This window comes from Myodes glareolus, chromosome 2, assembly GCF_982192425.1.
Source record: "Myodes glareolus chromosome 2, mMyoGla1.1, whole genome shotgun sequence".
In the NCBI taxonomy this organism is placed as follows: Eukaryota; Metazoa; Chordata; class Mammalia; order Rodentia; family Cricetidae; genus Myodes; species Myodes glareolus.
This window is the reverse complement of record NC_142027.1, coordinates 50,124,623-50,147,921: the sequence shown is the minus strand read 5'-3', so window position 1 is coordinate 50,147,921 and position 23,299 is coordinate 50,124,623. Positions and strand designations below refer to the sequence as shown.

General features: G+C 35.2%; 1 protein-coding gene across 27 annotated transcripts in view; it reads right to left on the bottom strand.

The window, feature by feature from the left end:
• The window catches only part of Zbtb20 (zinc finger and BTB domain containing 20), a 758,948-nt gene that overhangs the window by 383,894 nt on the left and 351,755 nt on the right, over window positions 1–23,299 (bottom strand). For 2 of the 27 annotated variants that reach the window (XM_085685617.2, XM_048422828.3), the window contains exon 1: window positions 4,074–4,194. The exons of 23 other annotated variants lie outside the window; for them this stretch is intronic. The gene's annotated coding sequence lies outside the window, so the exon portion shown is untranslated. 2 more of the 27 variants (XM_048422830.3, XM_085685615.2) reach the window with 2 other exon arrangements.

The following is a 23,299-nucleotide window of genomic DNA, read 5'->3' as shown; positions in this document are numbered from 1 at the left end:
TGAGAATTTTAGTGGATTTATATTATTTTCCAGTATTCAGTCTTAGTTGAAGTAGCTATACCTGGCAGAAGACCACAGAAAAGGCTAAACCTGTTAAAGATTTCAACTAATAATTACAGATTTGTTATAATTTAAGTTTCAAGGTCTGTCACAGGCTCATGTTGTGAAGATATGTGCCATAGTAGTTGGCTTGATATTAGAAGGCTGTAGAAACTTGAAGAGGTTGGGCCTATTGTTTGCAGTACATCACTGGTGACCTATGGTGGCCTTTGGAGCCTATGCCTACCTCTGTTTCTGGCCTCTTTCTGCTTCCTGCTCTATCATGATGTGAAAAGCCTTTATCACATGCTTTTAGTTCTCCTGAATTGGGTGCATTTCCATGTCTTCTCCACCATAATGGAATGAACCAGATAATACTGTAAGATAAAATAAATCCATCCTCTTTCAAGTAACTTCTGTCAAGTACCATGGTTACAGAGAAATCAGAGTAACTAGTATTTCTACATTAGGAGTAAGAAGGAGAAAATGAAGCTATAGAAGATACTGTGGACAAAATAGCATTCATGTACACATACCGAGGGATTTTTTGGGGTGGGGTGGGGTTAGGGTGCAAGACAGCATTTCTCTGTGTAGCTTTGGAGCCTGTTCTGGAATTTACTCTGTAGATCAGGCTAGCTTCAAATTTACAGAGACCTGCCTGTCTCTGCCTCCTGAGCACTGATATTAAAGACGTGCACCACCACCACCAGTCAGTGCATACAGAGTTTTAAGATATTTGCTCTTCATTTCAAAGTGATTTCCCACTGTTTTACAGATAAAGAAAGTGAGAAGTTTAGCTCCAGCTAATGTGATAGATTCATATCTAAGACAATCACCATAATACAAAATTTTTAAACTTATCACTTCATTTAAGTTTGAAACAGCTTACAAGAATATTACTGTTTGAATTTTACAAATGAGAAAGCAAAAGCTGACATGAAATAACTTGTTTAAAATTGCTGAGTGGTCAAGATATGAACTCATATCTCTCTGGTTTTAATACCTAAGCTTTCACACATTATAAGAGTAATTCCTAACTCAAATTACATATTATAATTACCAAATATTTTAAACGTTATAAACAATCAAGTGGTAGTCCAGAAGAATTAAATCTGAATTTCTTGTACAACAATCCGGACATGAAATGAGGCTTTCCTGCATCACCATAACACCCAGTCAATTAGGGAAGCACCGTGGTATGCAGTACAAGCTTTCCTGAAGCTCAGATATTTCCTGAAGAGTGAGATAGTCTAGAACCCATGTCCTCCGTCTCTTTGCTGTAGCTTTCCCTTGCCTTCCTCCATTCACGTTGCCACTCTCTGCTGTCATGTTTATGTAAAGAAAGAAAATGTCTTAGAATTTTGAAATGAAACATTGTCACAGTTGAATTTAGTAAATAAACCTACTTGCACGTTTCTACATATTGACAATAAAGAGTGAAGACCAAGATAACTCATTTCTTTATTGTTCTCATTACCCAAGTAGGAGTTCAAGGCTACCCTTAAAACACTCTTTGGCTAAAGCTAATAACTAAAATGGACTCTTTCACAAACTTAACAAGAACAACCATTAGATGGAGGAAGATCCAATGTCTGTGCTTTACAATGCTGTTTCATGCAGTATTTCAAGGCAGACAATAGCCTTTGAAAACACAGTGTCAAAGAAGGGAAACCGGCTGTCCTGGGAAGACAGTAAGATTCAAAGTTGAAAGGTCTAGGGTTGTGTCTATTCTCCAACACTTTACTGCCATGGCATGAAGAGACTGAGTTTTTATGTCTTTTTTTTTTTTCTTTCTTTTTTTTTTGTACTGGAACTGCATCTCCCTTAGGGCAATGCATGAGAAAAGCATCATTTGTTCAGCATTACACTAAGGACTTGCCAGAAATAAAATGGTAAGTTTATATTCTTGAGTCAGAATCAGAAGCTTGGTGGATGTGGGGAGCAATCATTATCTGTAGTCTAATTACTTCAATGATTTTCATCTGAGTGTGATCATATTGTATACTCTCCCGTAAAGACTGTTGTCTAAGACTACAGGAGAATGCTCATAAAACTGATTGTTTGTTTTGTTTTATATCAGGAATCTCAAATTCTTTCCCAGAATTATTTAGAGAAATAATGTTCGAGCCTACAATAGTTGGATAACAGCCTCATTTCTGATTTTTACTTTGAATGTGTAGACGAGGCACAAGTCAGCTAGAGGTTATGCAATTAGCCTGGAGTCAAAGAGAAAGCAAGGGGTAGAGATGCAAAAGAAACCCCAGCGTGAACTTGATTTTAATTCAATCAAACTGTTAAGGTACCGACCACGCACCCTCCACTAGAAAGACAATGAACCTTTTAATAAATAAGTTTTAATCCTTTTAGTTAAAAAAAATAGCAGGAGCTTTTAAAAACAGATCGGCACCTATAGTTCTGAGCTAAGGGACATTTAGGTCAATAGGAATCCTACTTTGAGAAGTACTATTGCTCAGATCTTTATACATGTAAAGCGTGGGCATTATATATGTTCCTCATGTAATACTTCTGATTACTACAATGGTGGAGAATATAATAAACAAAAGTAGTTATGAAGGATTGAGGTTTTTCTTGACTATATATACTTCTATAGCACTATCTGACTAATCTAAAACACAAAATGAATGATAGGAAATGCTTTTGATGGTTACTCCCTACCTTCCCCCTCCTATCGAAAGTGCTCTATCATTTTTTTCTGTAATTTATAGGAGATAGCTACTAAGATGTTGGATACTTTTACATGCAAAGGTGCCGAAAAACAAAAAGCAAGAGAATGAATTGTTAATGAAATTCTCTGATTGTCAAAAGTACTTTGGAATGATCAGGTGGCAAATAATAGTAAGAGGGATCACATAAAGTGCTTAGCTGCTACAGCACTAGTCACCGTAATAAATGCAGAAGGGAGTAGAAATAAATAGGATTTACATTTTATGCAGCTGCTGTGTATGTATATAGAATATACAGAAGATATTTTTCAATAATACTCGTAAAATATTGTTCAAAACCTATTCTTGCTGTCCTCTCCCTTTCAAAGACACTGTACAGACAACACCCATATTTCCAAGTGTATACAAGGAGGCTAGAAAAGGAGTCACTTAGCATGCATAAAGATCAAATAAAAGCAGAGAATGAAAAAAACGGTAGCACTAATAGAAAAGCCACACACACACAAAAACATGATGATTCTTAAACATCAGAGATGTTAATGTACGGCAGGAACTACAGTAAAAATATATAATCACATATCAAAAATATAGGTATGTGCTCATTCTGTTTGCTGGAAGATATTTATAGTGTTTTTTTTAGAATTGAAAAAGAGAGATTAAGAAACATGGCTTTGTTGACTGCTGTTATTGTTATTACTTAGTTTAGTTATTATACTTTAATATCAAACCATATCAGCCTCTTCAATAACTTCCATAAATTTAGTATTTAACAAGAGACTGCCCCCATTCTCTTATTTGGATTATTTGTCCAGAAAACCTAAACACCTGTTCATTAAGTATGGTAAGACCTAGTCTATGGTTGGAGCTTCCTTTTGACAAGATGAAAGAGATGCTAAGAGTAGGAAAGTCTATCAACTCTACAAGAAGTGTCTACTTTGGATTCCAGGAAAGCAGAGGAAAAGGTAAAAGATCAAGAGTCAAACTCACCTGAGCCTCATAGACTGAATAAACCATGAAATACAGTCTTTTTATTTCATTTGTTCTGTTCTTTTGTCAAATAAAAGCCCGTTTCTATGATATTTTCTGTGTCTGGCCTGTGAAAAAGCAAGATTGGACTTGCATATCCAAATTCTTTTCAAACTATCTCAAATTATTTCCAACTTGGAGAGAATGTTAATTTCCTCAGAGACTCAGAGAAAACTCAGTGCAGTCACAAGACTTTTACATAGTTTAAGAACAGAAAAATGGAAAAACACCTCCCATGATAAGAAAACGCTAATAAAAAATCACAACAATAACATTTATAGCAATAATCTGGGTTGTAGACAATTATTGATCACAAGGATTCACCTGTGTTAGGAAGACTCCAGAACAAGGAGGTCATTAAGCTATATTTCCATCTCCAGGATTCAGCCAAGCTTAGCCTCTCCGGGAAGCTGTAAATACTCTCGGAGCGGACTTCAGTAATGAGATTGGAATGAAGGCTGGATGATGGCATAAAAGCATCTCCCTGCCCCTTGTTCTGAAAGTTAACTATTAAACCATGTGTCGTTCATCCTGATTTGGTTTACTTAGTTCTAGAAACAAGGACATGCTGATCAGATTGCCCAGGGCAACTGAACACCCAGTGCAGTCTCTGTGATGACCATGTTCTTCCCAGCAACTTCACTAAAAAGCCCTTTTATTATCAGGCCATCAATTCTGCACTGCTGATGAAGGATGGAAAGTATTTTCTTTTGAAGAAAAGTTCTTTCCTTCTATTAATTTTGTATTTTGAAATATTCAACATTTTTCAGTGCATAATCTTTTCCACTTGATTCCATTATTCCATTCCCTTCTGTCTCTGTCTCTCTGCCTGTCTTTCTCTTCTACTCTAGTTTATTCTCTTAATTATTCACAGACATCCTTGTCTGGAAACTTCATTCTAGTAGAAGCTGGTTTATTTTTTGCAACACCTTAGTGGAATGCAATAATAAAAACAAGGAGAGGGAATTGGTTTTAATGGTATATTATAGTTTAATGGTATATTACAGTTTCATCCACAGCAGAGACCATTTTATTGACTTTTCTCATATGCTGTCCAGTGTACAGCTTAAAATGGCCACAACAATATTTGTAAATGAGTGGTTAGTCACTGTCCAAACCATTTTTCAAAACAGTGATAGAAAGCGTCATTTTATTCTGTGAGAATAATTTTTATTCTCACAATAAAACAATATTTTATTGTTGTGGTTGGTTTCATTTTCCTCATAGAATTACGTTACCAGAGAAACACAAGACTCAAACATTGTTTACAAATATATTATGATTTGGATCATATCTACAGAGAAAATATTTAACTCTTCTATATTTTTCACAAGCATGAATACAACTACACACAAATGTTAAAACTTAAAATGATGTCCTGTTTTCTCTTGGATATTTTCTCATGTCAACAAATTTTGTGTGTGGCGGGGAGGCAGAACAAGATATAGCATACATATGTGGTATTTTTCACCATATTTTTTATTAGCACTCTAGAAGAATATGTTTCAATAATTTGTAATATTTACATCTATGAAAAAGATGAGTATAAATAGGATGATATATCAATCTTTAAAAGACTCTTAAACAGCAATATTCTGTAAGTACTGAATATATTAACAGGAAAACAAGTTGAAGACACGAGATTAAGAGAAAGGAAAAGTACTAAGTCATATTGAGGTTTGTAAATAAATCAATATTAATCTATTTTTAAAACAGTGTTGGAGGGTGGGAACTGGGCTCAGTAGTTTTCTTACCTTTTGAAGATCCTTTGCAATGTTAAGCTTTTACCAAATGTTCAGTTTAAAAAATATATATACTTCACTTTCAATTAAAAGTATACAAATAGTCAGACATCAAAGTTGTTAATTTCTACTTTACTGCCCTGTTCTCAATTCACAGCACATCTTTGGCATACTGTAACCTTGACTTCCATCATTTAGAAAGTTGAGGTTACAATTTCCTCATCTATTAAGTGAAGAGAAAATGAAGTATTACAGAGAATTGCTTTAAGACTATAATGGTTAGAACAGAGAGGTCACTCAATAAAAGGCAGCTTAAACATCATGCACAGTGAAAGCAACATAAAAATATTCCTAGGCCTGTTGCTCTGTTAGTTAGGTAGGTCTGATATCCATGCTACAAAAGCCATTAAGCCTAAATGATTTGGGTATTTAAAAATACTCTTCAGAGAGTCTTTTAATGACATTTCCCAAAGGTCAGGCTAGCTTATGCTAGTGTGGAGCTGCTGCATTTGAAGGAAATTTTATTTGATTCAGAAAATAAGTCTTGCTCCCCAAACCCAAGATCAGAGAAATTGCCATAAAGGAGAAGAGTGATATTTTAGAAAAACTAGGTTAAAAACAATGATAAAAGTTGAATGTAGATTCTTAGGACAATAGTAAGTGCCCCAAATTAAAACTGTGGTGAGAAGAAATATGCTCTAAACAAACAGCTTGCCGCTCATGAAGAGTGGAAAGGCTTTAGGCAGCTAAGAGAAATGGAAGAATAAAGCACAACACAAAGGCCTGCAAAAAGCCAGGTAAGAAGGTGCTCAAAAGCCAGACTCTAAAGTGAGGGGCCAGAAAGACTCCGGGACAACAGAAGTCAGTGGTAACAAAGCTAGAGCAAGATTGCTAGGAAGCAGGAAAGTTTAGAAATGAAATCCTTAGTGTGTATGTTCCAAGGTGGTGTTAGTTACAGAAAGTACAAATATTGATGGGTTAAATCAGGATGAGGAAAATATAAAGCCAAATACGGGCAGTTCTGAGAGAGAAAAAACAGGCAGTTTGGTACTCAACTGTCATCACAATTCATTTGTGTTTCACATCCCACTGTTTGTGACATTAACAGAATTTCGAATTTAGCAATGAACTATTTTTACGTCGTGAATCTCTGCAGCCATTTTCCATATGTATCTATTGCAGCTAGCAATAATTGCCTTTTTATCTTTAAAATGTTTCCAATTAATACTACTTGGATCAGGGGTTCACCTAAGAATTCTTCAAGTATTTCCCTTTTTATTTTCTATCACATTATACATCCTATTTATTTGCATTAAGCCCAAATTAGTTATTTCAGTAAAAAAAATTCTTGGATAGTTGATGTTTTTATTACTCTTTTCATAAGATTGAGTTGGCCTGTAAGTTTTGAATTATATTTTCATTTAACTAAAATAAATATAGCACTTTTCCTGTGAAGGCATGTAAATATATCAAAGATGTAAATATATCTAGATGTAAATATATCTAGATTTCCTATGTGTCAAATACTAGGAAAAGCAATTTTAAGTGTTATAATGTATACATTAATGGATGTTTCATATTAATATATATTAATGAGTTTACGATTATTGTCTAAAAGGTTTGTGTCTTATTATTATTGTGGTTATTACACTAAGTAGCAGGTACCATTAACTGAGTATACCTTATACACCAAGATACATAAAGAACTTTACTAGAGACCATAAATACAGATCAATTATGATGCTATTAGTTCATTTTTTCATTTGAGATTTGAGGGTTTTACACACACACACACACACACACACACACACACAAAACCAAGGTGCCCATGATCATGTGACCTGTAGGTAGTAGAGATGACAACTCTAAAAAGGAAGCATACTCTGTGTAAGAACATGACCCATTCTCTCTTCATGATACAGTTCCACTTCTAAGACTTAAGCAAGACTACAATTTTTTTTAAAGTTAACTGAATGGCACCCACGTGGATAACTACATTCACAGAAAGCCTGAGAAAGTTTGGGAAAGAATAGAGTAAAGCATGTTTTCTTGGTAGCAGCAATTTCTCATCTAAGAGATGCTTCCTGACTCAACTTTAGCTGCAAAACCTTGCAACTCTTTTAAAAGATCCTGCCACGAAACACTTAAATGATGTTGATGAAAAGTTGACCACATGCTTTTCAATTTTCAACCACAGCAGGAAAAAAGCTGTGCTGTTTTAAAATGTTTGCTTTCTGGGCTATCCTGCCAGGGAAAACTCTGACTCTTTCAGGCAGGCGATCTGACTATGGAGCATTTGAATGTGGTCTGTGAGCAGAATGCTGCAGCTTGCTTGCTGGCAGGGACCTTAAAGCACCATAGAGTTGTGGTAATAAAAATGGCCACAGCTGGTACCTCTGCCATGAGACTGGAAAGCTAAGGAATGGGCTGGATCCAGCTACCAAAGCCACAGCTTTAGTCCTACCGAAATTGCTTGGTAAATTAAAGACTCATGTGATCACAAAAAGAGAGATATACAGTAAAAGAAAGTTTCAAAGTCGAAGAAAACCTTTAAAGGATTTACAGTGTGTTAAAAATATATGCAGGCTAAAAATTAAAGTTCAGAAAGAAAGAAAGAAAAAAAGAAGGAAAGAAAGAAAAAAGAAAGAAAGAAAGAAAGAAAGAAAGAAAGAAAGAAAGAAAGAAAGTAGCTGGGTGTGATAGTGCACACCTTTAATCCCAACATTTGGGAGGCAGAGGTAGATTCACCTCTGTGGAAAGGTGTGGTAGCACAGGCCTTTAATCCCAATGCCTGGGGGGCAGGGACAGCCAGATCTCTGTTAGTTCAAGGTGTGGTAGCACACACCTTTAATCCTAGTACTGGGGAGGCAGAGACTGATGGATCTCTGTGAGTTCAAGGACAGCCTGGACTACAGAGTTATTCCAGGACAAAGACATACAGAGAACCTGTCTCAAAAAGTAAAAGTAAAAATAAAAGAAATAGAGGTTAAAATAAAGCCTCATAAAGATGGAAAATACACAGAGAATCTTGATACTGTATGCTATTATGTTCTCTTTGAATTGTTTGAATGCTGAGGAAGGAGCAACAGCTGCTAAAAGATATTTGCTTACAAATGCTGCTGAATTAATCCAAGATAGGTATTTTAAAAATACCTTGACTTAAAAATTGAAGTCAAAAAGTATATTACTTTGGAGAAGAGATTTTGCTTTTGTTTCCACAGGAAATGATAGGCTGTGGATTCATTCTGAGTTAAGAAAAATCAGGTTTGATCAAGGAAGACCACCTGAGAAATCTCCAGTCAGAACAGATGACCCAGATGTCATAGTTCTACATCCAGACAGATTCAAGACTGCTGCCTGAGATGATCAAGCCTACAGGATACTCCAGTCAGGACTAGATCATAACTCTAAATTTTCTTTAGGTCCCCATAAGATTATCAGTGCCTCCAACCAGCTGGAAGTAGCCTGGAATACTACACCCACATTCCCCAAAAATGGACTATGGATATTTTCCTTTGTTTTTTTTTTTTTTAAAAAAAGAGGAGGAAGTGATGCGAGATTCTGTCAATCATGTTTTAAATGAATGCTGATTGGCCTGGGAAAACCAGACAGGAATTAGAGATAGAACAAAGAGAACAGGAGTATTCTGGGAAGCAGGAAGCTCCCTCTGCCAGGCCAGCCCAGATCACTAAAGAAGCATCATGTGACCTGCCCTGCTGTGAAAGATACCAAGCCATGTGGCTAACATAAGTAGAGTAATGGGTTAATATAAGCTACAAGAGCTAATAAGTAGCCTGGGCTAATGGGCCAATCTGTTTTATAACTTATGGAGACCTCTGTATGATTTTCTTTGGGGCTTGCTGGCTTTAGGGAACTGGGCAAGACATAAACTCCAACAAGTCAGCCCCCATGTTATAGCTAACAGGACTAGAAATACAATCCTAGGATAGAATGACTGCATAGCATGTGTAGGGCCTTAGGCTCAACCCCCAGTACCACAGAAATATAAATGAGATAAAATATATAACAAGTTAACAATGTACTGTCAATTGCTTTTATAAGAAACTACATTCATTCCACCATATCATTCTTTTGTCATTTCTATCAACACAGAATTTTTGAATTGGTATCAAAAAGTTTTCTTGATAATATAGATTCAATTCAGGAAACAATCTTAGGTGCCTACTGTGTATCCCCTACTAGGCTAGTGATCTTAGTCAGTTAACTATCATGCTTAAACACAGAGTTGATGATTATAGAGTCTTTATCCTGAAGATGTCACTTTTAGGCAAAATTGTACTTTTCTCTTCCGCAAGTGCTGTTAGAAGAAAACTGCACTATCTTATGATCACTGGAGCTTCAGATTTAAAAGTTCCTTTCAATAACACAAGTCCAAAACTGAAAAATAAGCAGTACTTCATGCAAACTGAAACATAATTTCTATTAAAAAAAACCCAGGTATTTGGACTGCATAGTATCATCTACATATTAAGATAAATCACACTAATTTTTTTATAAAGAAAACCTAGAACTCCTCCATATTTATTGCAATGGTGATATCTCTGACTCATCTTCAGAAGAAAAAGCACCTTGAATCATTTTGTCACTAGAGCTAATGCAGCTACACTGGAAAAATATATTTTCAGCAAGTTCCTGGATAATGTCACAAAAACAGTAATTATAATAGCAATCACAGCAGTGGTGATAACTTTTGTTGAATACTTTACAATGTCTCAAGCATCACAATTGACAGCTCTAGTGCATGGTCTAATTCATTTCTCAAAATACTGTATGGAGTAAGAAGTGTTAATAATCTGATTTTACAACAGGACACTTCAGGCACAAAAGCCCAATAACTTGTCCACGATGACTGGCAGCAGGAAAGTAAGAGAAAGGTCAGATTCTCCACAGCCTGCCTCTCATGTGTTTTACGTGGAGGTAATGACAGATATTCCACATTTTATCAAGGCTATCTTTTGGCTGATGGAGCTATACTACTGGGTTTGCGGCCTACTTGGTTGGTCTATATGCTCAAACTTGAAAATAGCTAACAAGTCAAAGTCTGAGATGCTGTAATTCATACCACTTGCCAATTAAAACGTTCCCTTCTGAGAAGGTGTGACTAGCTAGCTAAATCTTAAAACATAATACATGCTTTAAAAAGTGCCTGAAGTGAGGCTGAGTGATAGCTTGGGCTAAGAGCTCATAATGTTCTTGCAAAGGCCCCAGTACTGGGGATCATTTCCTATTACCCACATGGCCACTCACAACCATCAGTAAATTCAGTTCCAGGGATCGGAGCTCTCTTTTGATGACTCTAGGCTTCAGGCACATGTACATGGTACACACACACACACACACACACACACTCAGGCAAAACACTCATACTAACAGAATGAAGAAAGTGAAAAAGTACCCGATGAATGTTAAAAATCTCTATTGGATTACTTGTTCTTTTGATGACCAATCATGCTACAAGGACATGTGCTCAACTATGTTCATAGCAGCATTGTTTGTCATAGCCAGATCCTGGAAACAACCTAAAAGCCCCTTGATTGAAGAATAGATAAGGAAAATGTGGTACATTTATGCAATGGTGTACTACACAGAAGAAAAAAATAACGACATCTTAAATTTTGTAGGCAAATGGATGGAGCTAGAAAACATCATTGAAGTGAGGTAACCTAAACCCAAAAGACAAGTATCACATGGACTTACTCATAATTGGTTTTTAAACATAAAGCAAAGAAAACCAGCCTACAAATCACAATCCCAGAGAACCTAGACAACAATGAGGACACTAAGAAAGACTTACACAGATAAAATATACATGGGAAGTAGAAAAAGACAATACCTCTTGAGTAAAGTGATAGCATGGGGACTTTGGAGGAGGGTTGAAGGGGGAAGGGAGAGGCAGAGAGGGAAACAGAGAAAAATGTAGAGCTCAATAAAAATCAATAAAAAATGGCATTTCTAGGCGGCAAATTAACAGTGCCCCACCCACTTCTTTTCCTTCATTATACTTTCCTACTATTTAAAATATTTTCATTATGGGCTCATGACAGTGGTTGAACAAAGGGAAACTTAGAACTTCACTTACAGAACTTCTTTCATTTTAGTATTATTATTAGGTGGCTAAAATTTGCTCTGTTCTCCGATCTTTTCTAGTATTGTGTTTCTTACTTTGTTCCCTGGATGACCTTACGGAGGTCACATAGTATTGTTAATCATCAGTCTCTACTGTAGCTAAGTCCTGCAATATAGACTGTTGATCTCTTAAAATACGATGCGTCCTGAGCACCTACCAATCAGCTCGATGAAAAACCCGAGGACAGATTCTAAGAACCCAGAACTGAAAACAACTGGTTGACTACCTAAATAATACACAGACTTCCTGCACAGATGTTTCCCAAATGGAATAGTCTCCTGAATCCATGGGACTATTTTGTGTATGCATCAAAGAAGAAAAAAAATCCCACACTATGACACAATAGAAATCATAGGGAACAGAGAATGCCGTGTCAAAAAGCACATTTTTTTGTACATATATTCCTTTACATTTTGTTGAGTCATTTTTTCTCTTTCTAGTACAATATAATATGAACCCTTTTGAAGTCAATATTTTATCTTTTTATTGCTGGCATCTCTAGTTCCCAGGAAAGGTCATAGCAGTAAGAAATTTCCAGAAAGTATATGCTGAAAAGTAAAAACTAAGAGGCAGTAGTGGAGGTAAAATTCATACAATAGTTTCTGTGTTGTCCAGTAAATAATTAGGAAGGTTCCACAAAACTTCCAGAAAACAAACCACCAATGAAACAGAAAACTCATCCCATTTCTGAGCTGACTGCTTGGGGTAGTTTGAATGTAACTGATCCTCATAATCTTACAGGGAGTGGCATTATTAGGAGGTGTGGCTTTGTTGGAGGAAGTCCATCACTGTGAGGGCAGGCTCTGAAGTTTCCTACTACCATTCGTTGCCTGCAAGATGTAGGACTCTCAGTTATTTTTCCAGTACCAAATCTGCTTCCCTTTGATAATGAACTACCCAGGCCGGTCTGTTTTGAGTACAGTTTAGGTAAGGGGGAAGTGTTTTGTTTGCAAGTTAGATATCCTATAATTACACTTATCTTGGTCTGTCCTTACATGACCATTATAGAATGTTCAGGATAACACTACAAGTATTACTACATTTAGAATCAAATATGAGTTTTGATTCTCTTATTATATTTTGATTTTCAAATCCTTCCAGTTGCTAAGGAAATATAGTAGTGCCTTCTAGGAATAATGCCAATTTACACTTGAATTGTTTACTGTTGCTGTCAACCCCTCTTCCTATAGACAACTCAAACTGATCCATAATCCCACTACAATACAGTTGGGTTACACTAGTGCTCGAATCTGGCCCCTGCATGCGTTCTACAACTAGTCTGCACATAGTTCAGAAGTTAGCAGCTGGATTTCATTTTTGTTCCAATAGTCAACACCTTCTGTTTCTCTAAGTCACTGTGAGTTTCAGCACCAATAACAAGCTAAAAACTTGACAAAATATTCATATTTAGTGGGTTAAATGAAAGAGATCAGGTCATCATTAACTTTCTATGGAATCATATCATTCCATAACACTTTGGCAGTACTGCCCACGTATCATAAAATATTTTCTAAAAAAAAATGTGGGGGGGAGATGGGGGTAACTAAACACTTACATAAAGCAGAGTATTCAGTATTAAGATCTTGATCAGGACTTTGGCTCAATTTTCAAGCCTTTCCAAGTCCTCATAATGCTGTGATACTTATAACAAAGAAGGCAGATGGCTTGCTCTCTGAACATATGCTTTAAATGCCCTCTTTGCTATTTCAAAATAATGGACCAAATTTGCTCTCTTATACTCACAGGAAACTTTAAGGAAGCTGTCTCATGAAATCTGAGGAAAACTGATCCAGTGGGGATTCATTCAGTCTTTTAAAAAATACATTTTCTAAACTTTCCTTTGAGCTCTAGCCTACATGCTAAAACAAACTAATCTTCAAGTAACAGAGAATACAGTAAGGAAAGACTCCTAACTAATACAATGACGTTGGGCAAAAGAAACAGTTTAGGAGGCCAAAAAACATCTGTTTCATTTATTTATACTAGAAAATACTGAGTTTCTGAAAGCTTATGTAGTTGATTATGGTTTAATTTTTGTGTAACTGCTAGATTTTTCCATTTTTATTCTTTTTCCTATTATTACTATCATGTCGATGTTTTATTGTTAAAGTACTTTGCAATTATTAATTAGTTAATTTAGTCTAAATTATATTTATGCCTTTGTTTTAAATTCATGCTATTTGGAGTTAATATAAGCCTAAAATGCTATTTCGCCAGCCAATTATTCTCATTTCAAAAACAGTCTGTTGTCGATGACAGCACCTTTTCTAGGTTTTCAAAAAACATGTAATTCATCCTCAGTAGATACACACATTTTTCTGGTGCTGTTCACACAGTCTAACTGCACTTAAAAAGAGTATCTGTTTAGTATCGACATTTTATACATGAGCCTCATTTCCATACTGCCATATTTCTAAGCATTATGTTTAGTTTTGGAAGATTTTAAAGTTGTTTCCTGTATCTTACAGTATCTTACAGAAACTCAGGAGTCTCATCAACATTCCAGATAAAACACACATGTGCACGCACACACACACACACACACTGATAATATGAACACTTTTGTTATTATAGAAGTGCAAAGCTTAAACAACTACTTTAAAACTTCATGTTCCTGTAGAAATTTCAACAAGTACCAACTAGGTTCTAATGTAAAACAGTGTTTATGTTTAAAATAAATGCAATAGTTATACCCACATGTGTCTGGGACACTGTTAAGATGCGTCATAATTAACAACGTTGAAAATAACAACAGATCTTTAGATCCAATCATTATTTGTACATAGACACAAATATCTGAGCAAAAGTGAAACTATTTTTGGGACAAAACATTACCACATTTTTTTTTTTTGCTAATAAAGACAAACAAATTGAGAAAACACTTTCTTTTTCACGATTCTAACTTTCACAATAAATGCAGCAAGGAAACTAAATTCTCAATTTAGAAATATGTTGAGCATGTTCCCATAACGACTCACCAGACTCCCAGTCATGCTCCCCATCTTCTGCTTGGTCTTTCACTTCCCAAGCACACACAATCACACTTACCTGAACAAGTCTCAAACATCAGTCTATGTGGTTTTTTTTAAAATGAACTCTGTACCGATGCATTTTTTTCTGTGTTTCTTTCTAACCCTCGAGAATGTTAAGAATTTAGGAAGAGAGCCACAGCCTAAGAGAGCGATTGTTTGCCAGTAAATACTCAATTTGCTTGTCCTGTGATTTTTCTTCTAACTTGCATATTCAATAATCCGTCTCTGACTGCGTCATAAGCACAAAAAGTCTTTTCTCTAAAGGAGAACACTTTCGCCAATCAACCTTCAGCCATGCCAGGGCACAGCTCGTCAGGGTGATTTGTTAGCTTTAATTAATAATTCCACATGCTGGCCATTTTCACAAATAACACAGTGAGTCTGAGACGCAGAATGGCTATGATTCAGAACGATAAAAATACAGTGGAATGGGGGTGGGGCCGAGTGGGAGAATTCAGACGCGTTTATAAACACCTCTAATCATACTCTTTCAGTTTACAGTATAGGGACACTGCAGCTGAATTACCATGTTATGTCCACCAATTTGTACTCAGATGGAAGCCATATGTTCTTCCACTTTTATCTGCTAGGGCCTCCTGGGTGCCAACACTGTCACTGGGCAGACAACATTTACAAAGGAGGTCTTTTGCCTCGGGATTGCAAAAGTTTACTGCATGGTGAAGTTGAGAAATCAGACATATACAGCACTTCTCAGTGAGCTTGTGTAACAGCCAGGAGCACAGAAGTTTGAGTTGTGAGTGTCTCGGTTTCTCTTAGGCTGTATGAGACTGGACATTTCAGTTAGTCCCTACAAATATTCTCAAGTTCAGTCCTCAAAACAGGAGTTTTCAGGTAGGTCACAGTTATTGACTGTTAACTAATATCCTATATGATATTATGATCTAAGAATTCTATGGTTGAAATGAAGACTTTCCCAGCTCACTGACACAACACATGCATCTTTTAAAAGCATATAGATAAAGTGCTTGAACAAAGAACTAATCAGATAGCATGTAAACAAAAGCGAGAATTAATATCACTTTCCATATCGTTCTGTCATGCAATCACTCATGGAAGTACACTGAGCCCTGCTGAAAAGATACGTACAGAGTAAATAAAACAAAAGGACAAACAGGCAGAAAAAATTCTTTCCTAGGATTAGAAAATGTCTCTCAAAGCAACTAGTGAGCTCAAGCATATTAATATGTTCATAATAAAATTCAAAAAGCTCACAATCACTTGAGGAAAACAAAAATACAAAGGAAATTTCATTCATGCCCCTTATCTAATGTGTGTAATGGTAAGTTTATTAATTGATTAGATATATATTTGTTGAGAATCTATTCAGTTTCAGAAACTGGAAATACTAGCACCAAGAGATAAATAAGGCATAGTCTCTGTTTACAAGAAGTTTATAATTTAATCACCAGAGGCTAAAGGAAAATATCCACCTCTAAACAGAAAACTATAAACATAGCACAAATATTCAGAAAAACATGAAATGGAGTTCTTCTATGTAACACATGAACTACTTATGAAGGCAGAACTGGAGTAACAGTGGTGGAAGAACATTCTACAGGGAGGGAAACCTTTGAACCCTTTCTAAAACTATTATCAGAATCAGATTAACAGTTCTAGGAACTGAGGGATTTAGTGCATAGTAATATCAGATAAATGCTTTAGACCGTAAACAGCTCAGGATTTAAAAGCAAATCTATTAAGGAACAAAGTCCTTCTCAAACCATAATAACTTGCCTTCTTCAGGGAGGTATGCGGCATCTCTAGTCTAGGCACAAACAGTGATGTGCATTGCCCTTCTGGTTCTCACTGGTTCTCAATGTATTCCTGGTGTCTCAAGAAAAGTACAGAGTATAGAAGTACATGCTGCCTTTTTGTGTTTTCCTGACCATTTGTCTTTTGCTCACCACATGCATACATGATCACTTCTATTTATATTATGCCAAAAGATAAATCATATTTGCATGACTATTACAAGAAGGGGAAAGTATGCATACTTAGTGGCCACACATACCTCCTGACAGAGAATGGCTATGCAGTACAAAGAGCTGCAAATGGTAAGTGGGGAAAGGAATGTTATGTCCTAACATGGCTCTTCAGAGCTGCTAAGTCCTTTTGGAAACTGGATGATATTCTTAAGGCTATTGAACATTTGTATTATATGATATGCAAAGTGTAAAGAAGCATTCAGAATACGAGACTAATAAATTGGTCAAATGTAGCCATTTAAAAAAATTATATAGTTCATTTATTCATTCACTACGTATTTATTAAGCTTGTATTACCTATTCATACACCAATCATTTTAAATAATAATTAAGACTATTGAGTACTCTCTATATGTTGGTGACTGATGTAAGAATTTTATATAAACATATATTTATATAAACATCTCACTTAATCACCATAAAAACTGAGGTAGGTCTTATTTCCATTTTAATTTAACAAATAATGAAATTCACATGTAGTAAAGCTGGATAGTAAAACCCTAAATATTAAGACCTCTGTAACAAATACCTAACAAAAATAGCCTAATTATACTATAATTACAAGGTCACACATATCATTTCTCATATTATCTTTAATCTAAGAAACTTAGATGGCTTTGAGTTTAATAGTGAATGTAAATGTACCTTCACAAATAAAACTGGAATGTAATATGATGCTATTTCCAGGCTAGTAGGCTGCATTAGGAAAAAAAATGGAAAGTAGATTGTGTTGGACATGGGTTCAAGTGGTTAAAGCAAGCAAGCAAGCCAACAAAAGTGTGTGACACAGTTCCCCTTATTCAAATCACATATACTTGAAGGAAGCAATGCAAAGTCATCTATACTATGAGACACAGAAAAGACAGCAGTTTAAAAAGAGGAAGGGAAACTTTGGGTCAGAAATATCTGAGCCTGAATCATAGATTTTTCACTTACTAGTTACATGCCCAGGGTCAAAATATTTAGTTTCTCTGACTCTCAGTTTCCACATTTCTAAACAGCTATTAATGGATAAAAAAATACTGAAAATGTATAGCATTAAAATTCATTGAGAAGTACATAGTATATGGTATTTGAACTATTCAGAACGAAGCATAACACACAGAATCAAGGTTAAATAGTTTTTGGATCAAATGACACACAGTACTATTAAAGACTGCTTTAAACAATAAATATAAATAAGTTATTAAAAACAAATTGAATTTGGTAGTCTGATAGTTTCTCTTTGAAGATGTTTCTATATTTCTGCAATAGTTGTCTTTAAGAAACACCTGACAGAATATAGATACAGGAATACATGTTTATGATAAATTCTTATATTTTAAAATTAATTAATATAACATTACTTTATTAATTTTTATTTATATGACTAATTGATAGATACAGCATTTCTCTGTATAGCCCTGTTTGTCCTGGAACTCACTCTGTATACCAGGCTGCTTCTGTCTCCTGAGGATTAAAGGCATGCGCCACCACTACCTGGCTAAATTTTATTTAAAAGAGACTGAATAGCTTAATTGGAACTATATGTAGAAGTCACCAGTTAGTATAATCACATGTATCCTCCATACTACTATTAGCATTTCTCTAACCCTAGACACTTTGATGCCTTTTCAGTATGTCTTCTGGCTTAGTAGAACCATCTTGCATTCAGCACCTCACTATAAAATAGGAATAATCATTTTTATGTTCTTTATCAAATGGTGTATTGATGTGAACTGAGACTACTACAAAATTATTGACATTAAAGTGTCCTGCTGGTAAATTTATGGATATGTAAATTATCTTGGTTAAATATTTTGACAAATATATACATAGATCAGCATAGCATATTGTACTTGATAAAATTATTTGTCAATAAAATATATATTAAAACAAAATATTTATATGAAAAGATGACATCCAAATTTATTTTTAAGTATGTTGGAGAATCTAGTTTTCTAGTATGAAAGCATAAGATGAAGTAGATGTTTACAGGAATATCCAGACACAGCCGGGCGGTGGTGGCGCACGCCTTTAATCCCAGCACTCGGGAGGCAGAGGCAGGAGGATCCCTGTGAGTTCGAGGCCAGCCTGGTCTACAAGAGCTAGTTCCAGGACAGGCACCAGGAACTACGGAGAAACCCTGTCTTGAATAATTAAAAAAAAAAAAGAATATCCAGACACAGAAGAAGACTATAAAAATGCAAGGGGTAGAAGTGCTTTTGTTTTGTATGGATGGATGCATTTTATGGTGGATCTAAAACCTCAGTAACAAGAAAACAGAATGGAGAAATGTTCTTTTCAGCACTGTTGTGTGATATACAAAATAAACTCATCATTAATGAGTTGGCAGACAGGTTAGCCATGCAGTCTTAGAACCAGGTCGGTGAAGGCAGCCTTTCATGCTTCTCATACCATGTTCCTGAAATGTCCTCTCACTACTCCCTCCCACCTCCTAGTTTTTGTCTTGTACTGCCAGGTGGGAGTAATGACCAAAAGAAAGGACAAAATAAACAGAACCACTTACTGTGGCAGGAGCCACTCCAAGGATCAAAGAGCTGATTCTGCTGTGGCTGCCAAAATCAGAGCCACAGTGGGAGGCTCAACAGCATGGTATCCTGAGAAGCACAGGGCCCCCCTGGTTGGTTAGCATGTGGGGCTACTTGCCCTGCATCCTGCTCAGGAGGACAACCTGTTAAGACTAAAAGTCCACATTTTCTCACCCACTCATAGTCTTTGATCTTAATTCAACTGTAAGCTAGTATTTTATTTATTGAATAACCTAAGTCTGACAGACACTGTAGATAAAAACTAGGTTTACCATCCAATATGATTTCATACCTTACTCAATTAAAAAATAGTGGGTAATTTCTAAGGCAAGAACTAGGTAAGACAGTAAGTTTCAAACATCTTATTTACTATATTCTTAGTTTAATTATAACCTCATATATTATGTCAATTTTCCAATATTATCATGATTACTTATAGGCCTATCTCAAAATAGTTTAAGAACCTAAAATATGGGCAGATTCCTGGGGTGAATAAAACAAATGGCAAAACGTGCAAGGCACTCCCACATGGCCCTTCACTTGTCAGGAACTCTTCCTCGGGACCAGTCCATTCTTCCTTAATACAAAACACTATTGGATTTGAATGGCATCTAGATGATTCAAAGGCAAGTGTTTAGATGAGAAGTTGAAGATGATTCTAAGTGTAATGACTCCTGGAGACAAAGTAATGAGAGTAAATAAGAGTTAGAGAAGGTAGGAGTGGAAATAATAGGGAAGTGAGTGCAGAAAGAATGTTGGTATTGAGAATAAGACAAAGCCCTAAAATGAGCTTAGAAAACTCCCAAGAAGCCTTACACAAGCAGGGCAAATTCCTTAGTGGAAGAATTCTTGCTTGAGGTGCATGACACCCTGGGTTAAAGTCCCTAGGAGCATTAAAAAAAATTCTCCAATGAACTAGATAGATGGTTTAATGGTTCAGTTCACTTGCTGTTCTTCCAGAGGACCTGCATTTGTTTCCCAGCACTCAAATTGGGAAATTAACTGCCTATAAGTTCAGCATTAAGTAGTCTGACACTCTATGGTAACTGCACATATGTGGATGTCCATATATGTGGATGAGCACACACACACAGAGCACATTGGACACATATAATGTTTTTAAACGTTCTTCAAATTATAGCAATAACAAAGAAGTTGTGAATTAAATGAGTGAAATAAACTCTTCTAAAATGGATGTTCTAAGTGCTTTTATGTAAAAAGCTTATTTTTCTTAAAAGAGTCAGTGGTGGAATAGGAAGTGTGTGTGTGTGTCTGTGTGTTATGCACATACAGCAGGTAAGTCAAGAAAGAATCCACCATAAAATAGGACGTCATAACTATATGAACTATTCCACTGGAGTGTTTAAGAAAAATCAACAAAAGTTACCAAACAGTCTTAGCAACTATTTTACAACACAGTTTTAAACTCTACCTTTTCTAACTGACATTAACATGTTATTCAGCAAATTATCAAATTAATTTAAAGAATAATCAACTTGACTTTTTGACAGTAAGTCAGTCAACCTGGAAAAATAAAAATCTACAAGAAAACTCTGCTTAGCAACATTTTGATAACACAATCATCCCTTTCTTCCTTTCTAAAACGTATTTTTACTAAAAAATAGCTATGAAAAAAATATACTGCTGGGTGTAAAGAAAATGTAGTTCCTTTCTACAGTAATAGCATGTTTCAACCTGTAATATGAATTAATTTTCTTTTCTCCATAGAATTTGGAGATGGTCCTGTCTATGTCTTCTAAAGAGATCAGTTATACTACTGAATAGAATAATTTCACATTCATTTAATATAATTATTCCTAAATCAATTGTTTATTATATTCAATGAGAAAATATTTTCTAGATGAAGATCAAGCAGAGAGCCAAAATACTGAAAATAAATGTGAATGACACATAGCTATTAATTTTCCACTAATTTTTCCATGACTTTGACGTAAAAATAATTTCTTCAGAACAGTAGCACTCTTAGAAGACAGCGCAGAATTTTCTGAAAATTGAAGTGGTAAGAAAGGTGATAATGTTTGAATCAATGAGAAGGACAAGAAAAATAATAGCATTCAATGAAGTTTGACCATCACTTAAAGTAGGCTCTGCAGAGGTCAAAAAAATGGGAAAAAGACAAAGAAATAAAAGAAGAAAGGAAAGAAAGTTGAAGAAAAAAGAAGAGGAAGGAGGAGGGAAGGAGGGGAGATTGGAGTTAAGGGGAAGGAAAGAACGACTAAAGAAAGAAAAAACAAAGGAGCAACAGTAGGGATGAGAAGAAGGAAGAGTCACCCCTTCCTTCTCGCTAGCCCTTTCTTCTTCCTTCTTGTTACCCTTGCCAATTCAAATATTTGGGCTATAAATGGAATAGTTAGGAAGAGAGAGAAGTAGGGTTACTTTCAACTAGTTCAGAGCTGGACATCCAGCTCTTTAATTTACAACGTCTCAGTTACTGTATGGTCCAGCGGCTCCTTCAGGAATAAATAATGATAAACCTCATCTCCAAAGAGAGGATAAGAGAAAGCACATTACAAATGCCCATAGATAATGCACACAGTTATGCACATGTGTGCTGGTGCACATATACACACACACACACATATGCACACATATATGATACTTACATGTATGTATGTATTCAAAGCACTTAGCAAACTTTAAGATTCAACCCAATAGCTTACAATCAACCATTAGCTGAAAAAACCTTTATTTATTTATCTCTGTCAAATCAAAATAGATGCTTGAGAGCAAGGATTTGGAGACATGGAAATGGAACATGAAAACAGCCAGCTGCTAACACAGACACACACACACACACACACACACACACACACACAACTGCCACCATGACTCCCACTTAACCAGGATGCTCCCGAGTTTTGTAATTCATTGTTACTAAAATTTAGAACTCAGTGAGCTATAACTTTACTAATGAACTAAATAACAAAAGAGAAAATTATCAAGCAAGATATATGATAGCAATTCTGTATATTATGAACATTAAATCTAAATTCCTCCCTTTTAGTCACTTCAGTGATAACTAATACTGTCCTGATTAGCACAAGTAACAACATTAAAACCAACTACATACTAATTTGCTTGTTTTCTTTACTAAATTGTTTTCTTTACTAATTACTTAATACTATAACTACCAACTCCTCAGACATACACAAAAACATAACTACAACTGACACAAAATAGAGCAATAAATTGGTTTCCATTTTTATATAGATTTCATTTTTGAAGATGCAGACCATTGTTTAACCACAGTAACAGGAATCATTTCATAAAAATGTTTTCCATAGGAATTTATAATTTTTCAGTGCCTTAAGTTAACTTCAGCTCATTTTATTGGAACATCAATTATACAATATAAATGAGAGAAGTTTCGTTCTTATTTTAATAGTTGAGGAAACTGAGGCCACAAATGATTAACTGACATTCTTAATATTATATATCTAACGTGAAAGAATAAAGGTGATAATTAATTCTGACATAGTAATTTTATGCTGTCCTATACTTCACTCAGTGTTCATCACATAAAACTTGTTTAGACACCAACACTTTCTTGTTTTAGAAACAAAGGAGGATGCTATGTATGTTCATGTGAGTTTATAGGTATAAAATTTGTTCTCTTATGGGGTATTCTGTTCAGAGCATAGTCACTATTTAAGAAGTGAAACAGATATAATAGATATACCTAAATGAACTACACGTACTTTACATATGTTCGGAAGATTTGCACATATCCTATGAATGTGTACATAAATGGGAGCTACTGTGAGTTTATTTGTCCTTTTAGAACAACAATATGTCTGTATTTTATTATTAATTATACAATTATGAATACTCAAATCAATTATAAATTAAACTAACATAAACACATGAATAGCACAACTGAATGTATTTTGAGAAAAATATAAACACATATTTACCTTCAATTGTCCTTGCTTTTAGTAGATAATTGACTATGTAAGTAAGATTTATTAAATTAAAATTAGATTTTGATATTTAAAACATTAATAAATATATATTCATGATTTATTTGCAATTAGACTAAAATTTGTAGTTAGTATTCAAGTTTTACAATT